Consider the following 22,864-nt stretch of genomic DNA (forward strand, 5'->3'; position numbering starts at 1 on the left):
AGTTTTTTTTTTTTTTAACACTTCTTGTAAAGCACTTTGAGATACATTGTATGTATGAAAAAGTGCTATATATATATATATAAATGTTGTCTTTCTTCCAGTTCAAAATATTCTCACCTACGCTGTTTTTATTTATAAAAAATTCAAAGACAATAATCTTAAGAAGAACTAGTAAGCATGTTCATATTTCTCAATTTTCCGCTCTGTTTTTATTCGTTACCAGTTTAGTTTATGGCTCATTTCAGAATTCATCTTGCAGGTTATACTGAAATTCATAAGCTATGAATGGTTTAGCTAACTTTACCTTGCTGTACTCATTTAAACCAGAGAATATTGTTACACTGATTTAGAGTTCCATTATGGATTCTTTGCTTATAACATGGCTCTTTCAGGTTGTGCCATTACAATATGCTCTGATCTTATACTGTAATTACAATGATAAATATGGTATAATTACTATAGCAGTGCTTTTGCTAGGGGCCCTAAACTTTCTAATAAACTGCAAAATAAAATGCCAGATGTCCTTCATTTTTTGTATTTAAAATAAGGATAAATGGCCATTATTTTAGCTCACCCTTCATTTATTAACGTTACCGATGTAGTAGTGTATCATAGATTATTTTTTATATATTTGCATAATTCCATAGTGGGGAGTTTTCAATATGGCCTCTGAGAAACATTGGGGAGTTCTATTGTTCTAGTGGACTTTACAGCTGTTCATTAAAAAGGCAAATAGGACCTTAGGAAAGGAGTTGTACAAGTCAAGATAGGTTACCATTAATCTGTATAATTCACATCAGTAACCATTATAAAAAAAAAGTAATAACTGCCAAAGAAAGTGCAGACATAAGTCAGTAATTACAGTTTAATAGAATGAAAGCTCCAAAGAAAGGTTAAAAAAATATCTTAAGCAAACAGATTAAGGGAAGACATAAAATACGTTTTTGCAATTATGAAACAAGTAAATTAGACACCAACAATTGCCTTCAAGAATTATTAAAAAAAGGAGTCTATGTAAGCAAGGAATAAATCAACAGTTCACGATGTTGATGGTAGAACAACAGTAGTTAGTGCTGCTGCTGCACTTTTCCAGAATCTTGTGTTTAAAAACTAGCTAAAGAATATTCTGTTTGGATCTTGCATTTACTCTATATGTCTGTGTTAACATTTCTTTAGATAGTCCTGTTTCTCTCCCACAGCCAAAAGAAGTGTGTTTTAGGTGAGAATATTATAATAGTATTAACAACACTGGGCCATTTGGCTCAATAAAGCTTGCAAATTCTGTTCATCTAATTTTTCAAAAATTATATCATGTTTATTTTTTACAGTCTCAAGGTATTAATATCTGCTGTTTTCTAATGATTGTGAAAATTTAATCTTTCACCAGTTGTCATGAGTTTTTATGTTCTTAATGAAGAATTTATATTTATATAAATTTAAACTATCACACTAATTCCCTTCATAAATTTTAAATAGTTCAGTCATGCCACCACTTTATCTGTGCTTGCTTAACCTGAAAAGGTTCAACTGATTCAATCTTTCCTAATACTGTATCTCACAGTCCCGAAATCAGAGTAGTTGCTCCTTTTCTGACTTTCTCTAATGCTGGTATCTCTTTTATTTCTAGCATAGAGACCACAGACTGTACACATTAATCCAGGTGAATCCTCAAAACTTTATTAAAGTATATAATTTAAGTAATAAATTCTCTTGATTTATACTCCATGCATTGGGCTATGTAAAATATATATGTCAATCATTTATATACAGTGGATTCAGAAAGTATTCAGACCCCTTCACACACTTTAATGTGTTGTAGACTAAAGTCTAAATTGATAAATCTGCCATTTTTACCTACACTCAATAACCCATAATGAAAAAGTGAAAACATGGGGCCGGATACTGCAGTCCTAAATGTCTTGCTGAAACTTTATCCTTACTCTGTATTTGTCTAGCTTGTTCTCCACTGACTGGGCATTGGCTATTTGGAAATTGGGCAGAAGTGGTTAGTATGCTCAAGCCCTTAGCCTGTTGCACACTCCAGAATTTTTCCCTTGGTATTTCTTGCAGGTGTGTTTGCTGTTGTTATTGCTGTTTTTCTAAAGGATTTTACTCAGCCAAGCTGAATCAGTGAATGTAGAGTCAGAAAGCTGGTGCATGACCCACAGTCCTATGTTTATAAGTGTTTGGTGATCATAAATCATTAAATCCAAAGTAGGGATATAAAAAAGTAAATAAAAATAACACTAAACACAAAGTAAATACATAGTCTGATCAGAGCTGGTAGAACGACGACTGTACCCAGTGGTGCCACTTTCAAATGTTATCTGGTCCTGGTGATTTTGTTTAATTTTAGCCTTTTTAATCTAAGTAGAAGTTCTCTCTCTGCAGTTTCCAAATCACAAAGTACCTAATTGATAGTCCCCATACCTTATTTGAGAGTATTAATTTCTTCACAAATAAAAAATAAAAAAGCTTATTTAGAGCTAGATAGTAATGTACTGTTGTGGCCACCAGGGAATGATCCAGCTCTCTAAACACCAGACACAAACAGGCCTGGACACAAGTCCAGGAATAACAAAAGCAACAGGTTTCTATTGTGGGAAACCCTTCCTTTCAAAGCATTTCCCACACCACAACCACAAGTATAATAAACAGCACACCGCAACTTTTTGTCATCTTCATTCTCTCTCTCTGCCTCCTCCACTTCTAATGGAAAGCTTTGGCTCCTTCCTCCTAACACTGACTGTCTGAGATGAGGCAGGCAACTTCTTTTATATAAAACCTGGTAGTACTTCTGGTGTCCCCTCATTATGGCCAGGGAGCACTTCTGGGTTAGTCTGGAGCCTGAGAAAGTAGGACTAACCAGTTCCCATAGCAGCCCCTGGTAGCACACACAGAACCCAACATGGCTGAGCCAAAGAATTCCAGTTCCCATGATTCTCTGTAGGAATCCATGGTGCTGCCGCAACCCAAGGAGCTGCCATCTAGCAGTCCAGAAGAGGTAATGGCCTGTGCAAGCTGTCTCCCCATGTCCTTCCACAGGTCTCTGTCCCCAGTTATTCCTGTAGAATCTAAATATCCTCACTAAGATGTGCCATATCTTTCCTCCCATTTAGGTAGACTCCCATTCTGTTATAAATGGAGTGTCCTCCAAATCAAGGATTAGAGGCCTCCAAAACAGCTAGGGAGCAGGCCAGAATCCTGCTGGCTTCAGCTGGAGCAAGGCCAAAAATGTGTAATTGGCGAAATAATTATAATAGTCCCAAAATGAAGTGAAAGCCCTACAGGATGAAGGACAACCATTAACCCTTGGGTTGTATTATCTTTATACACTAAACATTTAATTCACAAAATACAAAGAAAGGCTCAAACAAGCAAGCAGAGGCACAAAGGAGTTGCCAATATGGCAACCCTAAATAATCATTGTAAAATCCTAAAATCATTTTCCTTTAGCAGAGCTGAAAAAAAATCAAGGAAGACAAAAAAGAGAAAACACAATACTTACTAAAACTCCATTAACAACAATGATTCCCACCTCTAGGCCTTCTCAGCGCATGTTTATAGTCAGAAGAAGGGTATACGAGTGGTGGCATCAGGGTGGTCCCATCTCTTGGTGCTCCATGCACAAAGAACATGGAACATAACTGCATTTAAAGAGAGAACTGTTATCATATCACATGTTAAGTAACATATAGATATGAGAAATAATAATTCAATTGTCTATCTTTCCATCTTTGTTATGTTCATCCCTATCTCTTGGATTTAGCCAGGGTTCAGTTGTTTTGCACAAATCTTTTCACTCTTCAGAATGAAAGGCTCTCAAAATCTTAAACTATACTCTAACAATTGTAGTGTTTTTATGAGACATCTCCTTTGTTAGCCAAGTAAAGCAGTAAGATGGACTTTGTGTGTACATCTTTTCATGTTCTTAGAAGATATGGAGACTTTGTGCCTTGATAAATGTGTTTGGCATGACCTGTAAGATCAAGACCCAGATATATAACATCAGCACTCTCAATAAACATAAAGATCTTAAAAGAGACAACTGCATCAGTAAACAAACAAAAAATCTTAGAAAGGAAGGAGGACTTGACTTTTGCTTCATTTCATGTTTGGCTATGGGTTTGTTTTTAAATTTTGGTAAATGTTGGAACTGCTTTTGTGTTTTAACCTTTACTAAAGACCAGGGTTCTCATTTATAAAACTTTGCATGGATTCAAGAGTGAAAATGTATATGCCAAAATAAAACAAAATATGATTTATAAATCATATTCGGTATATGCACGTTTCTACTTAATTTACCTTTATGAATCACAATAATCTTGTAAATGTGCATATGTGGGCATGAACTCCACCTGATTGCCACCCTGAAACAACCATACATGAACTATACCAATGAACCTCCAAAATATGCAATCATGAAGCAGCTGAACTTCGTCAAAAAATCTGTGGTGGCCAGTGCGGTTTTCTATGCTATGGTGTGCTGTACGGGTAACATCACTTCAAGAGAGGCCCACTGAATCATCAAGCTAATTAAAATGGCTAGTTTAGTTACAGGACATATTCTTGCCCCTCTGGAAGTAGCAGCAAAGGGGGAATTAAAACAAAACTGAATGCTGTGCTGCATATCTTCTCTCTGACACACTAACACTTTCAGTCAATTAATTATTTAGCAAATGTGCATCGAGAAACACTATGGGGCTTCTTTATACTAACAGTAATACACCTGCATAATGCCTCACTGTGAATGGGACATTAATTGTCCTGTTTTATAGTAATTCTTTTGTATGTTCAGAGAGAGTTTATGTTTGTATTTGTCTATTTACTTACTTATTTATCTACCTATTAGCACAGTTTTGGATGGGACACTCAAACATTAGTAGCAGTGAGAATAAACAGCTATGCCCAAGCATGCATAATTGACACATGGAAGCAGTCACACATTTGATTCTTGAATGCCAGTAGCAGTCTAAACATGCTTAATCAGGAGTTGGTGACTCTGAGGCTAAGGATCTGCGTTGGCATCAAGAAGGTTATCGGTTTATATGCTGTTACTGCCAGAAGAGATCGTACCCCTTTGGGCCTTTGAGCTAGGCCCTTAACCTGAAGATTGCTAAGGCGTTCTGTACAATGGCTGACCCTGTGCTCTGAACTCCAAAAAAAGATCATGTGAAAAGACAATTTCCCTTTAGGGATTAACAATGTATACTGTATAAAAAAAAACAAAATATAGGTACACAGAATTTGAATAAAACTGAGAACCATATATACTAATAACCATTTATTGTATACTAGCCAACCCGCGGCGTACCATACGCTGCATAATCAGGCCGGTTTTTTAATTATTTTTAAGCACAGAGAGAAAATTAACATTTAAAAAATCGGCAATGTAATAAATCAGCAAGAAAAGCAACATTGTAACAATGCACGGAACGAACCAACACACAATCGTCCGTGACTGAAAACTGGCGGACCGCAATCGCGCCTTCTCCTGCCAGACGGAGGGATGGGGGTGCACTCAGGCGCGGAGTGTGGAACAGGAGGAGAGGAGAAGGACGTCCATTCAGCTCCCTCCGCCATGCTAGTCTGCTGATTTCTCGTTCAGTATGTACTGCCCGCTCATGTGCCCACCTCCAACTCGTCACTTGAGTTGTTGGCTGCTTTTCTATATATAATCCACCTGACCACAGTAGTAGCGAGGTGGGAGGGGGGTGTGCACAAAGGGTAATAATGTAACCAGTGGGAGTGTATGAGTCGCACTTAGTGGGAGACAGACGCTGTTCTTTCTGTGTCGTTGTGCCCGAGTTGGTAGGTGAGGCTCTGCGAGTTGTCGTCGTATCCAATGGTCTTGGAGTTGGTGGGCGTGGCTCCTCCCTGCGTGCGCCATAGGTATCTTACTTGTCGGCGGCTTAGTGAATCCATGCCCCTTCCGGCAAGCTTTCCATGGGTGTCTTGCCTTAGTGAATTATATATATATAGATAGGTGACAACTCTCACTGCTGTGAAAACAGAGAAAGAACAAACTGATAAGCCAGTGCCCTAAAATGTTTCTATTTCAAAGAGTGCCAAACAACATTTTATGTGATCCATTGTTGTATTCATTGAAACTCCAATTAAAGTATGTCTGAGCTGTTGTATTAGGCACCAGAAGATGAAATGATAAATTCATTTTTAATGAAGAAAAGGTGTTACCTGGCTCCCAGACTGTTGCATCTATGTCTTTAAATGTATGCTTTTGATTATTTTTTCCTTTTTTTGTTTGTCTTGTGTTTACAGGACTTTGCCCAATGGAATTGAAACCAAAAAAGATAGTACAGTACGTGCATAAAAGCATGTCCTGTTTTAAGTTTGCTTAGTGATTGATCAATGACGGGACCAGTTCCAGGCACATAATGAATGATACCAAGCCAGAGGATTAATATTGTTACCCACTGTGTCTCTTCTTTGTCTTTTTTCTTTAGAGAAAGACTGTTTAAAAAGGCTATAAAAAGACCTTATCCTGGCAATACTCCAGTCTAACAGGATAATGTGAACTTGACTGGAAAAAGACATCCTCTTTGTTACTGTATCTCTATTATATTGACCTTTATTGTCCTAAAATGAGTTCTAACAATCATTTCCTACATTGTAGCCAGAATTGTTAGGAATTTAAGAGTTGAGTGTTTCTGAAGTTACACATCCTCAATATTTGCAGTGTTTCTAGGCAACAGACATTGCACACACCTCCGTAATCCAGAAGGCAACTGCACCTTTAGATTTAATAACTGAATCACGCTGCTTTCTTAAAATTAACTGACCTTGTCAATTATTAAGCTCTCTTTTCTTGTAATCCATGATGTGCATTCTTTATAGTGAAATCACTGTTATGTGCAGTAAGAATCATATAGAGATTATTATCAAACTTCAGAATCGGCATACCGACTCTTTTTTGTTCAGCTATCAAGAAGTTGTTTTTTAAGCAAATCTTAATCTTTACATATATGATTTGCCATATTTGATTTTTTAACAAACGTATGCTGGTGTTATCACTATGTAATTGTGAAGTATAACTACATGGGTTTTTTTATATTTGAGCGTAGATTTATAATCAGTCTCCCCATGTCTACAAGAGTTTTCTTTTTATGTATGTATGTTTTATGTATAATTTGCTAAATTAAATTAAAGAAAATGATGTTTTTAAAATACATAGAAGAATAAAGAGAAAGTAAAAACACAAATGACAACAAAACCTCATGATGATAGGTAGAATATTAATTTGACAATTTTTGTGTAATGTGTGAGCACTGATATCCAATTACAGTCACTACTGATGTTATATTATCTGAATTTTTTCACCTCTTTACTCAAAGATTTTCCTATTCTGTCAGAATCTGTGTCTTTGTGTTAGATAGCCAACAATAATATAATTTGAATGTTTATGATAAATATATTGCAGATATACAGGATGTGGTTTATAGGTATATATATATATATATATATAATCTTTAATATTCATTTATACAGGTATAAACATTTATTGGGCTGCCTAAAGTAATCATCTGTATTACTGCTATCTATGAGCTCATCATTTGCCTATATCATAGTAGGCATCTCTAATTATAAATTACTGCCAGATTATCTCACTAATCCTGGCTCCATTCCTTGACCTGACTCTTAGTCACATTTTCTCCACAGTGTAGCTATGAAACTGCACAGCCATGCCCGAGCATGCATAAATAACATATGAAAGGAGTTATATATTTGATTCCTGAATGCTAGTAGTAGTCCAAACATGCTTTATCAGGATTATGCAAATTAGATGAGAAAGAGTAACAAAATATTTTACTAAAGGTGAATAAGGAATTTTGTATGTTAAAAAAGTTTTACTGTTGGCATGAACATTCTCTACCTATAAAAGAAGAGAATGGCCTAGATGAGACTTGCCTACTCATTTCCGATGAGATCACAGACAGCATACATTTCAAAGCATTTTAAAAATGCTCTAACTTTAAGATTCTGCTCTTTCATATAATCATTTATTATAGTTTTACCTCTTTTTACATGGTTAAGGGTTTTCATATATTCATTCAGTATGGTTTATGAAATATTATATGATATTATAAAATATATATTATGATATTATAAAATGTGCATAAGTACATGTGTCCAGTCACTTTAACTGAGAAAAGCATTCCACACTGACAAACATGTTCATGTCTCAGTAAATGTGTTATCTTGGTAAATGTAAATAGGATAGACAACAATAAATGTTATCAGCAATCCCGTTGTTCTGTACTCATGATTATAGCAAATCAAGAAGAATTAAGAAAATTGAAATAATATCCTTTTTTCTGACATCCTTGAAACAAGCTGGTGTCTCAAGGTCTGACACACATTCAGAGAGGTACGTGCTGAAGAACAGGATGTGCAAAATTTTTCAGCTTTGGCTGTAAGCATGTGAGAGCTGGAAAAAAGAGAGAGTCATTAACAGTGGCGGCAGCCCTGAGAACTTGCCGAGTGCTGTTTGAACCTGGCCTGTCATTGAGCTTCAAAGGTCACCGATGTAAACAAGTGAGATGGCTCCCTGCCAAGGAAGAAGCTAAGTATAACTCTGCAAACACTTCTCTTCAGCTAGGAGACAGGAATATATTTGCCTGACATTTAAAACAAACAAAAGAGTAACTCCTGACTAAAGAGCCTGCTGCCAGTTATTATACTAACAACCATTCTGATATATTTCTTTCATAATTTTGGAGTATTTGTTTCACCTATGGACACTTAATTTAAAAGTCAGTCCCAGTGATTACATACAAAGCTTTATTTCAGTTTATTTTATGATGATCAAAGTCCTCATGTGTAGTGTCTAGATGCACCCCCTATACTTGAAAAATGGTGTATCTGATGACCTTCTTTGTGAATATGAGTATTTCTGTAGAGTCTAGAAATTCTGAGGATGGATTAACATGCCTTGAAGTAAGCTATTCAGTTAGGTTATTGTATATGAGGCTCCAATGATTTCATTATCAAGTGATCTTGCCTTTCTTATTTTATAATTATAGCTGATAATATTGTATTTGATGCAAAGATACTAAATAAGAGGCTAAGTAAGGAAAAAATTGGCACAACACAGCCTTGGGACAGCATTTAAAGAAAAATTGAAGGATGAAATGAATATTGAATAATTACAGAGTTACTACAATATAGTCAAATACTGAAACAACATTTGTGATGAAGGTCTTACTTAAAGAGACTCTGGCATTGAATATAAAGACATTCTTCAAGGAATGCATACACACAATCATTCAGAAACCTGTTTAATGCAATTTAAGGTCACGTAGGGCTATAGCTTATAGGTTTATATAGGGTCACATGTACAGTATCTATCTATCTATCTATCTATCTATCTATCTATCTATCTATCTATCTATCTATCTATCTATCTCACATTGAAATGTCTCTCTTCCTTATCTGAAGAATCTCAGAAATTCCTTACCATAACAGGATATTTTATGGGGACGATATATACACTTCTTAAGGTAGGAGCAAACTGGGAGCAAACTGAAGATCAATTAAGTAAGTCCTTTGTGAATGGGCCTGGATATTTATTTCTTCCAAGAAGCCACCATGACTGATGAAAAACACACCTATTGACAGCCATAAACAGAGTCCCTCCTCATATTACTATTCCAAAATGTACTCAAATTCAAATAATACCTACCAGACATGTAAAATATTTAATTGTGTCCTGAACTTCTTTATATTTTAAGTAGATGTTCAAGATGATTTGCAGATATTCTCCTTAATTTTTACAAATTATTTTAGAATATTAGTCATTTTAATGGGAAATCCTTAATCCTTAAGAAAAAGAAAAACATGTCTCCCATGGTCTGATGGTAGCAGTACTGTGCACAAAATAGGAAGCATTTATGGATAGATATGGATATATAAGAGAAACAACCCATGAGAATATGGGGAGAATACACAAACTTCACAAAGACAATGACTGAGTGCAATATTGAAATTCATAGTCCTGGATCTGTTGGGCGGGAGGACTAATCACACTACCATGCCACAGTTTTTGAAGAATACATTTATCTTAACTTTATACTAAACATGGACTACAGTACAGTATTGCACTTCACTTTCAATGTGTTTTTCCTATAGTTTGCTGCAGTGGCAAAACACTGAGCTGAACATCTCAGACAACCCTGTTCTTAGTAACAGTTTGGAGCTGGAGCTCCTCTAGGGCAATCCTCTTGCATGCCCAGCCAAGAGATGCAGTCTCTCCACCATTCCCCAGGTCCACCCCAGATCTTCTCTCCTACTGTGGGAGACTTCTTGGGAAATTCTAACTACTTGTACAAACCACATCAACTGCCTCTTCTTAATCCAGAGAACCACCTGTTCTCCTTTGAAGATCTCCTGAAAGTCTTTACACCTCACCATGTCACAAAGAAAAATGCAGAAACAGCTCTACTTAGGAGCCTCATTTCAGAAACTTTGCACTTGTGATAATCATATATATTTTTTGGTAACTGCTCTTGACTGTGGATTAAAATAGGGATATACACTGAAAAAAAAATGTGATGATTTACACTTAATATTTTCAATCTGAACCAATATAATTCTTTTAAGCTTATTGATCCCACAATTTTTAAGTTGAGGCAAATCATTTAGAGTGATTGGGTGCAATTCACTTTTTTTTTTTTACTGAAGTAAATCTATTTTTTAAGTTGTTCTTCTTTTTTGGCAGTTGGAAAACCATCAAACTGGAAAGTTTGACCGAAAGAATATACAAACGGCCTCTCAAACACAACACATGAACAACCTAAAATATTAAGTTAAATGAATAGGATTTTTATGTTTATTCCCTCCACCATAACTTAATTTGATACAAACAAATTGTTTTACTTTGATTGAGATCTGAAACCAAATATTTCAAGCTGCAACACTAAATGATTAATCTTAAGTTGCTTGAAAGAGAAAATTTATGTTGAATGAACAACATCAATGTTATACTTTTTCAGTGTAGACCAAATTGTAGATAAAAGCATTTTTCAATGGATTTTGCTGTCACTTCACCATCACAGTCTGATACAACATTCACAAAACTGCCATTGCTGTTGGTCACCCACAAAATCACTTCTACACTCACAGCTGCTCTCCTTACCTGCAGAAAGTAACCATCTCTCTTCTGGAAGCAGATCATGACTTCAGATTTGAAGGGGCTAATTCTCATTTTGTTCAGCTATGAACCATTCAGTTGTAAGCTGTAGATCACGCTGATGACAACCAGAGGACAACTTCATCTTCAAAGAGTTCCAAATGTAACCCTTAGTTTTCCAAACTGGATACTTTCCAAACTTTGTCTGAGCATTTATATCCTGTTCATGAAAATCATGAACAGGACAGGAGCCAAGACACACCCTTTGGAGAGCCCCACGCCCACATTATACCTAATGCCAAATATGCAAACACAGTTCTCATAATTATATGTTATCAGAGTCTTTTGGAATTTCAATGGGTCCTGACCCACTGACTGCCATTTTTAGAATTATCCCAAATAGTACAACCATCCCAAACAATTATTGTAAATTACTGGCCTTTGTCAAATTTCTAGCTTGTAGAATACATTCCTTAATGGTGAAAAAACACACTATGTTTTGCAGTGACTAAGGATATTGTTAAAATAACATTTTAAAAAAGTTTAGTAGATTTCTTGAATGCAACTATTTTTAACCTGCTAATCAATCTACATTTACTGGAAGTTAATAAGAGGAATAATTGGGCATTTAAAAGAGGGAAATTAATAATTTATATTGAAACAATATAATGCAGAATTGTAATCATATTTTCTTAAGAAGGAGATATGGCAACTTTACTTGCCAAGATTACATGCTAAGTAGTCCACAGTACATTTATGAGCAAATAGCGACAAGGGAAAAGCAAATACAGGGAGAACAAATAATTCCAGATAAGAACACTAAATAAAATATCTCTGCAGCCTCCTTGTGCATACTTAGATTAATGCTGAACCTCAGATTACCTAGTGGCATTGTTCACTCTCCCAGTAATGTAATTATCCACCTCCCATTTCTGTCTCTGTCTTCTAGCTACCAGTGGGCTTTTTCCCCAGTTCACCTCCCAACTCTAGACTCACTGAGCCCTTTGGCTAGGGGGCCATACTTATCTTTAGTGGTTATTTGGTCTGTCTTACTTAAAAGTTCATTATGGTCACACTGGTTCCACTCATGAACCATGTACTGTCAAATATTTTTGTTAGGCAATTTTGGCATTATTTTTGCATTTTGTCATTGTGCATCTTTGGTTTTAGTTCTCTATTAGATTCTTAAATTATTAATTTAAGTTAGTTAGGCTTTTTGAGTGTTTTTAGGTTTTAAGCCTTTTTTTGACAATTCAGTCAGGCATTTTACAAAGTGCTTATGCTTAGCAGGTTTGAAATCATAACAGGATATGGTTGCAAGTAATCCTATTTTCAATTTTCAAAAACATGTAAAAAAAAAAAAGTAAAGGGGCCAATTTTCTTAGGCTTTTGACGTGTCATGCAAAGGATAAGAAATTCCAAATATTTTGAGAACCAGGTGATTTTAAAAGCAGTGTAGAATATAACAAATACTAAATATTATTAACTGAGAATTGTCTAAAAACAGGGATGCTCAATAGTTATCTTCAAAGGGCTGTACTGCCTTACAAACTGTTTCTTAATCAGAGGCTGCTTTGTATCAATTATTTTACTGCACAGGTCTGATTTATTTTTATTTCTCTTTTTGCATGTTTTGCTTAAGGGAACTAAAGTTCAGTACCAGAAAGCCACACTAATTATGGGTTTTATTAACATTCAACTTTTTATTTAGAGGCTATTTTTTATGGTCTTGGTATCTATTTTTCTCTGTTAAATTTATTTATTTATTTAGACTATTTTGTCCATTTCTCTATGTTAATGTTTTTGTTAATTTCTGTCATTTGTTATTTTCATTTAGTGTATTTTTGGGCTTCAAGTTATTGCATCATTGTTTATTCTGTTAATCGTGTTTCCTTTTCCTGTACTAAAAATTGACCCTAAGGGGACACAGCTCACAGCCACTGAAGATGTAGGACTGCCCATGGCCTTCATAAGGTTTAAGATTTCTCAACACTATGGCCAAGACATTAGTTGTTTTCCAATTGTAGTTGTTCAGCTCCATCTCTTTCTTATACTGTTAGTGTCCTGCTAGGTAGCCTACCATACATTAAAGATTTCAGTGTTTTCATACAGTTTTTCAAACATCAAAGAACCAATTTGTTATGCAAAGAACCTGTCCCAGAATGAAATGGAGCTTTGTCAACAATAATTCTACAAAGGACCACACAACCCAGTAAACAACTGTAATTATTCTTTTTAAGAGTGTAGTCAATATAAATACATCTTGGATGCCACATCTAGAACATTTTTCAGGTGATTCAAATAAATTTCAGGGCTCAAAAAACCAGTGTAAACTCTTTTTTGATCAACAACTACATACTTAGTCTTCACAAATAGACAGAAATTATCCTCTTAAATTGGCATCTGCTCTTTACATGAATAAGCATCTCTTTCCTGTAATTTAGGAGCACTTGTTAAAGAGTTCTTTGAAGTCTTTGATCAGCCAAACAGAGGAAGATTAGTTCACAATAAATGATTAAGAGTTCAACAAAGTTCATGAAACAAAGCAGAATATATTATTACTCCCAAAACACTGACATCAGAGTCAGGTTGGGAACATACCACTCTTGTCACATTATTTTGTAGTGGCTTGTTAGGAGAATTAAAGAATGAATTAGTAAAATACAATTTATAGGATTTCCTAGATGAGATATTGGACCTAGCACAAGAGATAGGAGACAGGCTACAGGATTAAAAGCTAGAAAAGAAACAGGGTTAAGCCCATCCTTTTCCCTTTTATTACATCTCTGTTCTCATCTGGACATGAAATGCCAGTGCCTATGAACGTAGGCAAAATTGGAATTCTCCTCCAACAATATTAATGTAGAGCAGCTTCAAATATGTGCTTTTTTGTAGAATCCAGGCACTTAGCAGCAGCATGTCCTAGGCTTTAGGGAAACTGAAGTGCCTGTCTCATAAACAGTTTGCAGATGAGCACTTGTCTCTCTATATTATATAAAATAAATCCTGGGATGAGACGAGACTTTTGCCATGAGATTTTTTCAAGTCACGCCTTCCTCTCAACCGTATTCAACGACACACACGGTCATCTCACTTCTCATTCGTGTGAATGCTTTTGACAGACACAGTTCCTGCACTCTCAGCACTTATAAATTTTAGCGCTTTCCTCACTTTAAGTTCCCAATTAAAGAGGACGTATTATGTCCAGATCTTATTGAAGAATTTCATCATAAAGGGTTATCAACAGGAAAAAATGAGTACACGGGCAATCCTAGCACTGAGAAACGATGAAGTCAAACGAATTAACTCCAAAAATGTTGATCTGTTACACAGCAAATTAGTTAAATGTGTATCAATAGACTATGCTGAAATAGTTGGTGGTGATTGTGTGGAAGATGAAAGCATAAACTTACAATATCATGAAGAATATCTACAACCGTTAACACCGTCTGGTCTTCCACTGCACAAATTACTGTAGAAAGAAGGATGTTTCCAAGAAAGATTCTGTAGTACATCTTCCGCGGATAACATTAGACAACAAAGGAGATCTTGATATGCCATTCGTATTAAAATGTTTACAGTTTCCCATTAGAATAGCTTTTGCAAAGACAATTAACAAATCTCAGAGCCAAACATTTGAAAAAGTCAGTTTATTTAATAGAGAGAAAGAAACCAAACTTAATCACGGGCAGTTATGCGTTGCGTTGTCACGATGCAAGTCCAAACACAGAATAAAAATTCAATGTGATATTGACGATAATAAAGTCTAAAAATTATTTGCGTGTTATTTTCAAACCAAAACAGAACAAAATCATATTACACAATGAATTACTCTAACGTAATATGAAACATAATTTACTTTCAAATTATTACGTTTTTCTATTTTCTAATATGGTTAATTACTTGCTGTAATGTAAAATAGTTAGTTCTAGTATGCCTATGTAAAAATTCCCATGAAAATAACAATCTGTTTAAATTGTACATCCGCATCCCCATACACAAGCGGCAGAACTGCAAAGTGACTAGTGCGTGGCACAGGCCCGGGGATTGGCAAGTGAAGCAAGCCGGGGGCAAAGTAATCAAAATATTCTGACTAATAACTTGTTATTCCCAGAATGTGTTTTGCAAATATATATATGTTTGAATTTATTGATAGCTTGCCTATATAATATTCAAAATTTGCTGACATGTTTAGTAAGCAACAATCTTCTGTTTTTCCTGCCCATCACTCCTTTGATGGTGTGATCCATCCTTTTTATGGTGCTGTGTTACCTAAAGGAAGAATGTATTCTTTGACCCATCACGAAACGAAAACCTATGGATGACTACATTCATGAAAACCTTGCAAACGGCTTCATAAGACCTTCTTCCAGTCCTTTACAAGCTGTTTTTGTCTCCAAAATGGAGGGTACTTTCATCCATGTATTGATTATAGAGACCTCAATACAGTTATGATCAGAAATAACTATTCTTTCTTTTGATCTTGTCAGTTCTACTTAATTTATTAAACTCCGGAGCATATTCAGGTTTATGCATATTCAACAGAATGATGAATTATAAACCATGTTTAATACTATTGCAGGTCACTAACAAATATTTAGTGATGCCTTATGGATGGGCCAATGCACCAGCACTTTTTGGACCATTCATCAAGTAAATATTTTGTGATTTATTGGGTCATTGATGATATATGGTCTTTTTCTCCAAATGTAGAGTCATACATTTATTATGTGAGAGAGAATCTATCTAATGTAAGGGCACATACATTTTTTTGTGAAATTAGAGAAGTGTGAATTTCACAAGTTGTTAGTTCTGCTTTAGGTAATCATAGAAATTATATGGGATTAGATATGGTTCCTGATAAGATCTTCTCTTTGGAACACACTAAAGAGAATAAAGCAAGTGCAAAAGTTTGTTTGGTTTGCTAATTATTACATTTAATTCCAGAGTTTAGCTCCCTTTTTTTGGCTCCATCAGCTAAACTAAGAATGACCAACAGGCTTTTCAGAATCCAAAAGAAAGATTTACTTCTTCTCCTAGTCTTCACCATCCTGACATATCCTTACCTTTTCCAGTGGAAGTAGACGCATCAAGCGTTGGTGTAGGATCAATACTTTGTGTCTATATTTGTTTAAACTTTTGCCTATTTACACAATTATGGTGTAGGAGATTGTGAATGTTTGCAATAATATTTGAATTGGAGGAATAGTGTCATCAGTTTGAGGGGGCAGAACATCAGTTCCCTATTTTCAAGCACCATTAAAATCTTACATATTTAAAAAATGCCAAAAGATTAAGTAATCACCAAGCATCCTGGTCCCTATTTCTTAGTTGTTTTTCCTTCAAGAGTATGTAATGCAAAGTGAGATACATTATCTAGACTGCTTGTGCCACACATATTTAGTAATAATTAAGAAATGTTCTTCCATCAGACTGATTTGTAGGTGCAATTATGTTTGAACTTCTAGAAAACCTTCAACAGTCATTTCATATAGTCATTGTTCTTTATCGGTCACTGCACAAGAAACAAGAGACAGTGTGAGTGGGGTCAGGCTACATCAACAAGAGGTAACCTCTGGTGGAGCCAACTGCAGCAGTGCTACTTTTTGTTAATACCAGGCAGCCTATGTAGTGTCTTGGTTACCTAGTCCTTTAAACAAGTATTATAGTTTAGAATTAAAGATTTCAGTGTTAGAAAGAACCTCCTTTAAGGGGACCCCAGGTAGAATTGAAATAGCTTGCACAAGAGGTGGGAGGAATATATGACCATTGTCTGGTAAGAAGAAAAGAATCAGAATTTGTTAAAGACTTGGGAAATGAGGAATATGTTGGATACTGTAGATGGTATTTTGTATTGTGTGAATTTATATTTAGTCTTCACTTTTACACTATCATATTGTGATACTTTACATGGAAAATAAATGTCTTTAATTTATTCTTCCACTTTAAATATGACATATCTCTTAGTGTCAACATTTTCATCTTCTTACTTTAAAATCAAAATAATATATGTAGTGTTTTTATACATTTTATTTATTAAAACAGTTGATTTGCAATAGAATAACTACTTTTTAAAGCATGGTGTCAACGCTATAAGCTGTAGAGATGAACATATGCTTTAAACCAGGGGTGTCCAACTCCAGTCCTGGTGGGCCACAGTGGCTGCAGGCTTTCATTTTAACCATCTTCTTAATTAGTGAGCTGTTTTTGCTGCTGATTAACTTGTTTTGCCTTAGTTTTAACTGACATGTCTTAGGCCCCTTAGTTGTTTCTTTTTCTTTAATGAGCAGCCAAACAATTATGAGACACAAAACAAGCCGCCACATGACCAGCTAACCTGAAAATAAAGAAAAATGAAGGTCTCGGACATTTTGGTCTGCTCAGGTCACCAAAACATCTTGACAGTAGTCTTAGAAAAAACAGAAAATCAACAGTCTGCTGTGGCAGAATGAGAACAACAACAAGTCATGATATTCAACAATGGCTTTAATTATCAGCAAGAATTGGCTTCTCATTAAAGAAGCTGGTTAGAGTGAAATTGGCAGGAGTTTGGCGGTCCAATATAACTGGTCATCTGTTGGCTCGTTTCACATTTCATTTCTGTTTGGCTGCCATTTAAAGAAGTGACAAACCAATTCAGAGGACTGCAACCTTTAAAACAGCTATTAAAATAAAGGAAAAAGGAGGTTATTAGCACTGAAAATTGCTTGCTGTTTAGGAAAAGGGTTAAAATGAAAATCTGCAGCCACTGCAGCCCACCAGGACCTGTGGAAGTTGGAGACCTCTGCTTTCAACAGTACAGCTCTGAATGCAGATTTACTGCAGGAATAAATGAACTGTACTTTTAAAAGTGTTATTTCTGAAGAAAGCCACTTAATGACAAGCAGTGCAGAAGAACCAGAAAAGGTTAATTCATTCTGCCATTCATTTTACATTCACATTGACTCCAAACCATGGTAGCATGTTGTTTAGTATTGCTGCATCATGGATCACCTATCCTTAGTTCAAATACTACACCTGATTGTTGTTTGTATGAAGTTTTCATTCCCTCCTTTAGTCTGTGTATTTTTTTTCATTTTTTTTTCTCTCCAGGTACTTTGGTTTCACTTCCCGTACTCCCAAAGATGTACAAATTAGGTTGATAGATGATTCCAAATTGGCCATATGTGTAAGTGGGCTCCATGATGTACTGGCATATTTACCAGGTGCTGCTTTCTGAATTATGCCCAGTACTGTGGGTATAGGCTGCAGAATCCTTATATTGGATATGTTATTGTAAAGCAGATTTATCGAGTGCAGAGACTCAACCCAGTTACATCAGTAGCACTTTATCATCAGCAAATGTATTCATGGATGACATTTACTGTAAAACATTAATTCATTTTCAAAACCTGCCTATTTTCAGTTATGAGTTACGGAAGTTCAAAGGACATCTCGTGCACACTCAGTCACTCAGTCACTCACAAGCAGCTAATTTATAGTCACTAATTAACCTAGCAAGTGTGTCATTGGACTGTGGGAGGAAACCAGAGTACACAGTGGAAACTCACGTAGAGAAACTCATAGACAGTGGATTTAAACACAGGGCTTTGAAGATTTAATACAACAGCAATAACAACTCGGTCTACCACTCTGTTCCTGAGAAGATCCCATTAGCCCATTTAAAGATGTTTCGATGAGGTGCTTTAATCATTTAAGTGAAAATTGCTTGGCTTCTCATTTTATATTTTCTTTGGGAAGAAGGTGCTTTCACACTTAGCTATAAGTTTAATATTACTGATACATCTAAGTAACTGCAGCTGCAAATTATATCTCTTGTGATGGAAATATACTACTTTTTACATTGTAAAATAACCAAATATAAAAACAAAGAAAAAAAACACTTTAAAATATTCCCATATCATAGGATTTACTGTAATATTTAAATTCCTGCTGTATGTGTGTATAGATGTTTATTTGTAAGAACATCCCCAAATTAACTTCTTTTCAACTGATGTTATTATGGCAATGAAGTAATAATATTTAATGCAATACTACTACTACTAATAATAGTATTTTTTTTAATGTAAGACATTTTTTTTAAAGTAAGTTGCTTATTACTTCCATCTAGTGGGCTAATGATAAACAGCAATGAATGCAAAAGGGAGGGCCTACTGTTTGAGTTCCTACTAAGAAGGGGCCTGAGTTGCCTCGAAAGCTTGCATATTGTAATCTTTTTAGTTAGCCAATAAAAGGTGCCATTTTGCTTGGCTTTTCTCTAAGTTCCTACTACAGGAAATGTGATTTAGTGTTTTCTTCAGTTCTTCTTGTGAATTTGTTGAAGATCTTCTACTTAATGTGTAAAATGAGTTTATTACTAACTGAGACGTTGACCATGGCCAGAAGACATCTAAATGGATTTTACAATATTATAAACATTGTTCCACTTAACTTTGTAAAAGAACAATAATGTTGATCAGACAGCAACAGTTTTGATTGTGTGCAAAATGAGAAAACAGTATTGGAACTAAACCACTGAAACAGTTATCTTTAATGAAACAGTACAAACGTTTTGAGAAATAATCTAACATTATAAGCATCTAGTTAATTTTGGTTGTAACATAATCATCTGATGTGTTTTGTAGTCTCATCTCATCTTATGAAATTGATTTTCCTGACATAAACATTTAATATGCTTTATAAAATAAGGTCTTTAGCAGTCCCTTAAAATCACTGCATATTTTAAATCATACGTTTATAGATATTCTAACATTGTGCTATGTTAAAGTAACATTTTAAAACATCCTACTAAGAATAGAACAGTTTAAATTTTTTTCTTGACCTCCACTACACCTGCATGTCCATAAATCAATTATTACTAAAATGTAGGCCATTAGCTCAATTTGCCACCATAAAACAGATCTCATAAACTTACCTTTTCTTGGATGCACTCTAATTATCTTGTTTAACATTATTGGCCAGGTGTCTGTGAGAAGTTTGCAAGCTTTCTCACTGATCAAATTAGTTTTTTCTTCCTCCCGTATCCAAAGATGTTTATTTCAAGTTACTTGGTGAGTCTAAAAGCTGTAACAGTCGCAAAATAACCACCACCAAAAAAAAAACAATTAATGGCACAATTAACAGTTTAGCTTGTATCAAGTAATCATTCAGCATATAAATCACAGCTGGAACACCCATTGGAATTTTGGTAGGATGAATGCCATTGCATAAGTTCAGACTTTCCCGCTCCTCTTTTCTTACATTCTCCCTTAGCTGAGATGCTCTTGACCTCCAGTTTTTATCTTCTCCAGGTGCTGTTGGAGCTTACAGAAGTTTGGAGGATCATAGGTTAAGGAGGCCTGCAATTCAAAAGTCTAAGGGTTAAGCAAGTCAGTGGTTTTGGTGCTCCACATTGTCAGGGGCCCTGTGGTTGTGAGGATTTTAAGTGACAGGACATGGCAATACTTTTTGTAATTTTAAGACAATATTGTTTTTGAACAATAAACCAGTAAGTGTTTAAATAGATGCTCTTCCTTCTCTTTTGCTAAAAAACAATTAACAGTTTTTTTCCTGACAGTGTCTAAAAAATATTTTTTTTTATTACAGACTGATACACCATAATAATGAAAGGAAAAAGTAGGGCTGTATAATACAGGTATACTATATAGAAAAGAAAAATAATCAATGTAAGATAATACTGATAAATAAGAATATAATATATTGTATATGAAAGAGTATTAGGTCATAAGCAGGTTATGTATATGAGTGCAAAGCTTACTGAATACACTAACCACATTGATGTTACTAAATATATTGATTGCCTAAAGGCTCTGTCACATTACACAATTTTTCTACCAGTTTATTAGCTGCAGACCTCATTCACGTAATCTTAGTGAGTTGCAGTATACACCCTTCATCACCGGTCATGTAGTCTGACATACCTAGTGACTTAGTCCAACCACTCTGTGACTTGATCCAACAAAGTCAAACAGGATTTATTTTATGTTGAATTCATAGGTTTAGGCTCATGAGTAAGTGAAAGATGAGAACCAGCAACAGCTCAGCCAGTAGTAGAATACATATAATGCAGTTACAAGTGTGGTCTATGACCGGCTTGTCATCCCGGCCAATACCCCCAGGTCACCAGATGGAGCTCTCCCTGCAGCATGGGGGTGCCCCGGATACCAGCAGGGAATCATGGACTATGGAGTTTTTCCCTACAGCCCTGCTGGATACCCCAGGGGCCAACAGAGGACGCTGCAGGGAGGCCCAGAGAGTCACATGTGCCCTATAGCCCAGAAGTGTGTCATAGGCAATGTACTTCCAGGGTGAAGAAAAAGGATTTTTATATGACCCGGAAGTGTCCCTAGTCACGTGGACAGTGGACAGAGAGGGCGAAACATTTCCGGGTCGAGGACTATAAAGGACTGTGGGAAATCCCCAGACATTGAGCTGAGCTGGGTAGAAGGGTGGCAACGCATCTGGGAGTGTGGAGGGTTACTGATTATTATATGTGTGTGAATTTATGAGTATTGTGGAGAGAAGGGTGCTTTGTGCACTGTTGATTAATAAAAAGTCATTATATTGGACTTTTACCTGGTGACTGAAGTCAAGTCTGAGGGTTCAAGGGAGCGATAGCGCCCCTATCTGTCACATAAGGAAGAAGGAAGGTAGTGCAAGGATGAAAAAGGAAAAGAAAAAAGGGCAGAGATTATAGACTAAACTGGCCATGCCATGTCTGTAAACCCTTCACACAGATACAGTCATTGTCAGGCAGCACATTATTAGTTACCTGAAAAATGGAAAGTCGACACAAAGTCAACAAATTTGTCACCCCATGCAATTTCTAGTCATATAATCTGATATCCTCAGGCGATGAGATTAGCAACTGCAGTAGTCATGTTTGACATCCTCTCCAACTAGAAGTCATATAATGTGCCACCAGCTTAAGCTGGTTAAGAAACAGATGGATAGTTATAACTTAATAAAACTTTGGTAAATATGATTGCAGAATTCTAGTTAAGAATCTGTTCACATAATTATTTTCAGAAACCCTTTCATACAGTACAGTATCACGAGAGAGGCATATGATACCAACTCAGTATTACTTAGTATTTAGCAAACTTTTGTACTTTCTGTATGTGTTAAAAGATACTATGGAAATTGAAAAGGTAACTCAGCTCAGGGCTAGAAATGTACAAAATTCACTTCAATGTATCAATTGTTTTGAGTCTCTGTCTTTCTAACAAAAACTTTCCCCATCCACATCCTCCTTCTCTTCTTTAAGTCCACATCCCAGGCACTGTGAGTCTCCACAAGCATCTGTCCTATACATTTTGTGACATCTGATTTAATATTCTGTCATGCCATTGCAGATAATAAGTGCTTTAACTCTTATTATTGTCAACAGTGCAAAAAGACATTTTTCTTCTATAAGACTTTCCTGCACCCTCCCTGCTACAGTAAAGTTGCATTGGAAACAAAATCCAGGTACTGTGAGTGGTACACCAATGGTCCAATACAACACAAGATTCCTAGGTCCTGACCAATTCATATGAATTTGGTTATTCATGTCTGCACACTATGAAGCATTAGTTAAGCATGACTAAATACTTTGTTCATCATTTAGAAAGCATCGCTTCCACATTAATTGGCATTAGCAACCACTTTTTAAATTCGGTAACACTTTATAATTAACTGCACACTATGAAAAAGTGGTTGCTAATGCCAATTAATGTG

At 35.6% G+C, this 22,864-nt stretch overlaps 1 protein-coding gene and 1 long non-coding RNA gene across 6 annotated transcripts in view; one reads left to right on the forward strand and one right to left on the reverse strand.

Moving 5' to 3' along the window:
• LOC120525092 overlaps positions 1-11,396 on the reverse strand; it is a 55,401-nt gene extending 44,005 nt beyond the window's left edge. For 3 of the 5 annotated variants that reach the window (XR_005632889.1, XR_005632891.1, XR_005632887.1), the window contains exons 1-2: positions 11,153-11,396; positions 3,509-3,647 (exon numbers count right to left, since the gene is read on the reverse strand). This is a non-coding gene — a long non-coding RNA (uncharacterized LOC120525092). Of the gene's footprint in view, positions 1-3,508; positions 3,666-11,152 lie in introns of all 5 variants that reach the window. The other 2 variants (XR_005632888.1, XR_005632890.1) reach the window with 2 other exon arrangements.
• The window catches only part of slc12a9 (solute carrier family 12 member 9), a 253,109-nt gene that overhangs the window by 82,971 nt on the left and 147,274 nt on the right, over positions 1-22,864 (forward strand). The window lies entirely within an intron of this gene.

This window comes from Polypterus senegalus, chromosome 3 (assembly GCF_016835505.1).
Source record: "Polypterus senegalus isolate Bchr_013 chromosome 3, ASM1683550v1, whole genome shotgun sequence".
In the NCBI taxonomy this organism is placed as follows: Eukaryota; Metazoa; Chordata; class Cladistia; order Polypteriformes; family Polypteridae; genus Polypterus; species Polypterus senegalus.